Source organism: Lissotriton helveticus, chromosome 1_1 (genome assembly GCF_964261635.1).
Source record: "Lissotriton helveticus chromosome 1_1, aLisHel1.1, whole genome shotgun sequence".
Taxonomy (NCBI): Eukaryota; Metazoa; Chordata; class Amphibia; order Caudata; family Salamandridae; genus Lissotriton; species Lissotriton helveticus.
In genome coordinates this window covers 1,924,901,629-1,924,907,640 of record NC_136057.1, presented here as the reverse complement: position 1 = coordinate 1,924,907,640, position 6,012 = coordinate 1,924,901,629, and positions in this window count along the sequence as shown.

Here is a 6,012-nt window from a genome sequence, read left to right as displayed (position 1 = left end):
CTAGGCCACCCGGGGCTTCCTTCCTCCAGGCCAACTGCATGTCAAATTGCCCAGGACGGGCTCCATGGCTCTTGGGCAGTCGTCCCCCGGGCGTCCGGGTCTCCATCCAGGCCGACGGCATGGCAGAGTGCCCGGGACGGGCTCCATGCGTCACGGGCCTTCGTCCCCCGGGCGTCCGGGGCTCCATCCAGGCTGACAGCATGGCAGAGTGCCCAGGTCGGGCTCCATGCGTCCCGGGCATTCGTCCCCCGGGCGTCCGGGGCTCCATCCAGGCTGACGGCATGGCAGAGTGCCCGGGTCGGGCTCCATGCTTTTCAGGGTGGTCCTCCCCTGGGTGTCGGGGCGCCCCAGGCCAATGGCATGGAAAAAGTGCCCAGGATGGGCTCCATGCGTCCTGGGCATTCGTCCCCCGGGCTTCCGGGGCACCTATCTCCATGAGGCCAACTGCATTGGCAAAGTACCCAGGACGGGCTCCATGGGTCCCGGGCAGACCTCCCCCGGGCGTCCGGGGCACCCATCTCCATGAGGCCAACGGCATTGGCAAAGTACCCGGGAAGGGCTCCATGGGTCCCGGGTAGACCTCCCCCGGGCGTCCGGGGCACCCATCTCCATGAGGCCAACGGCATTGGCAAAGTACCCGGGAAGAGCTCCATGGGTCCCAGGCAGACCTCCCCCGGGCGTCCGGGGCACCCATCTCCACGAGGCCAACGGCATTGGCAAAGTACCCAGGACGGGCTCCATGGGTCCCGGGCAGACCTCCCCCCCGGGCGTCCGGGGCTCCCACCTCCAGGCCGACGGAATGTCAAAGTACCCAGGACGGGCTCCATGGGTCCCGGGCAGACCTCCCCCCCGGGCGTCCGGGGCTCCCACCTCCAGGCCGACGGAATGTCAAAGTACCCAGGATGGGCTCCATGGGTCCCGGGCAGCTTCCCCCGGGCGTCCGGGGCACCCACCTCCAGGCCGACGGCATGTCAAAGTACCCAGGACGGGCTCCACGGGTCCCGGGCATTCCTCCCCCAGGTCGTCCGGGCCCTAGAGCTCCAGTGGTCCAACCTGCGCCTGAGGCCCAGCCGGGGTCCAAGAGCCCTGCCTTGCGTGGGCAGGCAGTCAGGAACCCTACCGCGAAGGCTTGGGATGGATGGGGAGCTGGGAGTCCTTTCGATCCCGGCCATCTGGTCGCCCGCGATGCTTTCCAATGGGGCGACCAGATGGCCGGGCTTCCCTGGAAGTCCCGATGAGGTGCCATTCGCCTCCCGGATCCCAGCTAGGGCTCCATGAGGTCGGGTTCTTTTACGCCTTGGGCCCCCTCTGTCACCTCGCGTGCACGGATTGCAAGAAAGGGGGGTAATTTCCCTCCGGATTACTAGGGGCAGGGTACGCCCGGACACCCCTCCAGGGTTGGTGGTTCTCTGCCCGGGGGACCAGATGAGATATGCCTGGGCAACACCTCCCCCGGGCGTCTGGGGGGCTCCATTCTCCGGGCCAACGGCATGGCTCAATGCCCAGCACGGGCTCCACGTGTCCCGGACAGACATCCCCTGGGCGTCCGGGGCACCCATCTCTAGGAGGCCAACGGGATGGCAAAGTACCCGGGAAGGGCTCCACGGGTCCCGGGCAGCCTTCCCCCGGGCGTCCGGGGCTCCCACCTCCAGGCCGACGGCATGTCACACTGCCCAGGACGGGCTCCATGGGCCCCGGACAGACCTCCCCCGGGCGTCCGGGGCACCCATCTCCAGGAGGCCAACGGGATGGCAAAGTACCCGGGAAGGGCTCCACGGGTCCCGGGTAGCCTTCCCCCGGGCGTCCGGGGCTCCCACCTCCAGGCCGTCGGCATGTCACACTGCCCAGGACGGGCTCCATGGGCCCCGGACAGACCTCCCCCGGGCGTCCGGGGCACCCATCTCCAGGAGGCCAACGGGATGGCAGAGTAACCGGGAAGGGCTCCATGGGTCCCGGGCAGCCCTCCCCCCGGGCGTCCGGGGCTCCCACCTCCAGGATGACGGCATGTCAAAGTGCCCAGGGCGGGCTCCACGGGCCCCCGGGCAGCCCTCCCCCCGGGCGTTTGGGGCACACATCTCCAGGAGGCCAACGGCGTTGCAAAGTACCCGGGAAGGGCTCCACGGGTACCGGGCAGTCCTCCCCCGGGCGTCCGGGGCACCCATCTCCATGAGGCCAACGGCATTGGCAAAGTACCCGGGAAGGGCTCCACGGGTCCCGACCAGGCTTCCCACGGGCGTCCCGGGCACCCTCCTCCAGGCCGACGGCATGTCAAAGTGTCCAGGACGGGCTCCATGGGTCCCGGGCAGCCCGCTCCCGGGCGCCCGGGGCTCCCACCTCCAGGCCGACGGCATGTCAAAGAGCCCAGGACGGGATCCACGGGTACCGGGCAGTCCTCCCCAGGGCGTCCGGGGCTCCCATCTCCAGGCCAACGGCATGGCTCAATGCCCAGGACCGGGCTCCATGGGTCCCGCGCAGGCCTCCCCCGGGCGTCCGGGGCAACCATCTCCATGAGGCCAACGGCATTGGCAAAGTACCCGGGAAGGGCTCCATGGGTCCCGGGCAGGCCTCCCCAGGGCGTCCAGGGCACCCACCTCCAGGCCGACGGCATGTAAAAGTGCCCAGGACGGGCTCCATGAGTCCCGGGCAGCCCGCCCCCGGGCATCTGGGGCACCCATCTCCAGGAGGCCAACGGCGTTGCAAAGTACCCGGGAAGGGCTCCACGGGTACCGGGCAGTCCTCCCCCGGGCGTCCGGGGGCTCCCTTCTCCAGGCCAACGGCATGGTTCAATGCCCAGGACGGGACGTCAAGTGGCCAGGACGGGCTCCATGCGTCCCGGGCATTCGTCCCGGGACGGGGACGGGGTGGGGAAGAGTCCAGGCGGCTTCACCTCCATGCCCGGCCATCTGATCGCCCAGATTCCCTCGGCCATCTGGTCGCCCGGATCCCCTCGGGCATCTGGTCGCCCGCAACGCTTTCCTATGGGGGGGGACCAGATGGCCGAACTTCCCTGGAAGTCTTAATGAGGTGCCATTCGCCTCCCGGATCCCAGCGAGGGCTCCATGAGGTCGGGTTCTTTCACGCCTTGGGTCCCCTCTGTCACCTCGCGTGCACAGATTGCAAGAAAGGGGGGTAATTTGCCTCCGGATTACTATGGGGCAGGGTATGCCCGGACACCCCTCCAGGGTTGGTGGTTCTCTGCCATGGGGACCAGATGGGATATGCCTGGGCAACACCTCCCTAGGCCACCCGGGGCTTCCTTCCTCCAGGCCAACTGCACGTCAAATTGCCCAGGACGGGCTCCATGGCTCTTGGGCAGTCGTCCCCGGGGCGTCCGGTGCTCCATCCAGGCCGACGGCATGGCAGAGTGCCCGGGACAGGCTCCATGCGTCCCGGGCCTTCGTCCCCCCGGGCGTCCGGGGCTCCATCCAGGCTGACGGCATGGCAGAGTGCCCGGGTCGGGCTCCATGGTTTCCACGGTGGTCCTCCCCTGGGTGTCGGGGCGCTCCAGGCCGACGGCATGGCAGAGTGCCCGGGACGGGCTCCATGCGTCCCGGGCCTTCGTCCCCCGGGCGCCCGGGGCTCCATCCGGGCTGACGGCATGGCAGAGTGCCCGGGACGGGCTCCATGCGTCCCGGGCATTTGTCCCCCGGGCGTCCGGGGCTCCATCCGGGCTGACGGCATGTCAGAGTGCCCAGGACGGGCTCCATGGGTCCCGGGCGTCTGGGGCTCCCTTTCCCCGGGCCAACGGCTTGTCAGAGTGCCCAGGACGGGCTCCACGGGCCCCGGGCGTCCGGGGCTCCCTTTCCCCGGGCCAACGGCTTGTCAGAGCGCCCAGGACGGGCTCCACGGGCCCCGGTCATCCGCGGCACCCTTCCCCGGGCCAGCGGCATGTCAGAGTGCCCAGGACCAGTTCCACGGGTCCCGGGCGTCCGGGGCTCCCTTCCCCGGGCCAAAGCATTTCAGAGTGCCCAGGACGGGCTCCACGGGTCCCGGGCGTCCAGGGCTCCCTTCCCCGGGCCAACGGCTTGTCAGAGTGCCCAGGACGGGCTCCACGGGCCCCGGGCGTCCGGGGCTCCCTTCCCCGGGCCAGCGGCATGTCAGAGTGCCCAGGACGGGCTCCACGGGCCCCGGTCATCCGGGGCACCCTTCCCCGGGCCAGCGGCATGTCAGAGTGCCCAGGACCAGTTCCGCGGGTCCCGGGCAGTCCTCCCCCGGGCGTCCGGGGCTCCCTTCCCCGGGCCAAAGCATTTCAGAGTGCCCAGGATGGGCTCCACGGGTCCCGGGCGTCCAGGGCTCCCTTCCCCGGGCCAACGGCTTGTCAGAGTGCCCAGGACGGGCTCCACGGGCCCTGGGCGTCCGGGGCACCCTTCCGAGGGCCAGCGGCATGTCAGAGTGCCCAGGACGAGTTCCACGGGTCCCGGGCAGTCCTCCCCCGGGTGTCTGGGGCTCCCTTCCCCGGGCCAAAGCATTTCAGAGTGCCCAGGACGGGCTCCACGGGTCCCGGACGTCCGGGGCTCCCTTCCCCGGGCCAACGGCATACAGGAGTGCCCAGGACGGGCTCCACAGGTCCCGGTCATCTGGGGCTCCCTTCCCCGGGCCAACGGCTTGTCAGAGTGCCAAGGACGGGCTCCACGGGTCCCGGTCGTCTGGGGCTCCCTTCCCCGGGCCAACAGCTTGTCAGAGTGCCCAGGACAGGCTCCACGGGTCCCGGGCAGTCCTCCCCCGAGCCAACAGCAGGTCAGAGTGCCCAGGACGGGCTCCACGGGTCCCGGGCAGCCCGCCCCCCGGGCGTTCGGGGCACCCATCTCCAGGAGGCCAACGGCGTTGCAAAGTACCCGGGAAGGGCTCCACGGGTACCGGGCAGTCCTCCCCCGGGCGTCCGGGGGCACCCATCTCCAGGCCAACGGCATGGCTCAATGCCCAGGACGGGCTCCATGGGTCCGGGGAGGCGTCCCATGCGCCTCCGGGCTTGGGAGCCCCGGCTGGGTCCAGGGGCCCGGCCGGGCCCGGGTCGGGTGCTCCGGCCCTGGTCCCTGTCTCCCAGCCTACCGCACTGCCAAGGGCCTAGGAAGGGGTTCCGTTGTGCCCGGGGAGCCTCCCCTTGCTTGTCTGGGTTCAGGAGCTCTGTCCGGGGCCCCTAGGGGCCCGGGGGAGGGCGGCCTCCCCACCCCGGGCTCTGTCCTTGGTCCTGCTGCGTGGCAGGGTGCCCGGGACGGGGTCCGGAGGGACCGGGGAGGCGTCCCATGCACCTCCGGGCTTGGGAGCCCCGGCTGCGTCCAGGGGCCCGGCCGGGCCCAGGGTCGGGTGCTCCGGCCCTGGGCCCTGTCTCCCAGCCTGCCGCACTGCCAAGGGCCCGGGAAGGGGTTCCGATGTGCCCGGGGAGCCTCCCCTTGCTTGGCTGGGTTCAGGAGCAGTGGCTAGGGCCCCTGAGGGCCCGGGGAGGGCGGCCTCCCCACCCCGGGCTCTGTCCTTGGTCCTGCTGCGTGGCAGGGTGCCCGGGACGGGGTCCGGAGGGACCGGGGAGGCGTCCCATGCGCCTCCGGGCTTGGGAGCCCCGGCTGGGTCCAGGGGCCCGGGCGGGCCCCGGGTCGGGTGCTCCAGCCCCGGGCCCTGTCTCCCAGCCTGCCACACTGCCAAGGGCCCGGAAAGGGGTTCCGATGTGCCCGGGGAGCCTCCCCTTGCTTGTCTGTGTTCAGGAGCTCCATCCGGGGCCCCTGAGGGCCCCGGGGATGGCGGCCTCCCCACCCCGGGCTCCGTCCTGGGTCCTGCCGCGGGGCAGGGTGCCCGGGACGGGGTCCGGCGGGTCCGGGGAGGCTCGCCCTGCGCCTCCGGGCCTGGGAGCCTCGGGCTGGGTCCAGGGGCCCGGTCGGGGCCCCGGGTCGGGCGCTCCGTCCCTGGGCCCGGTCCCCCGGGCTGCCGCTCCACCCAGGGCCCAGGACAGGGGTCCGTCGGTCCCTTGCAGGCCTCCCCTGCTTGTCAAGGTGTAAGCGGGCCCCGGGTCGGAGGGCCCGC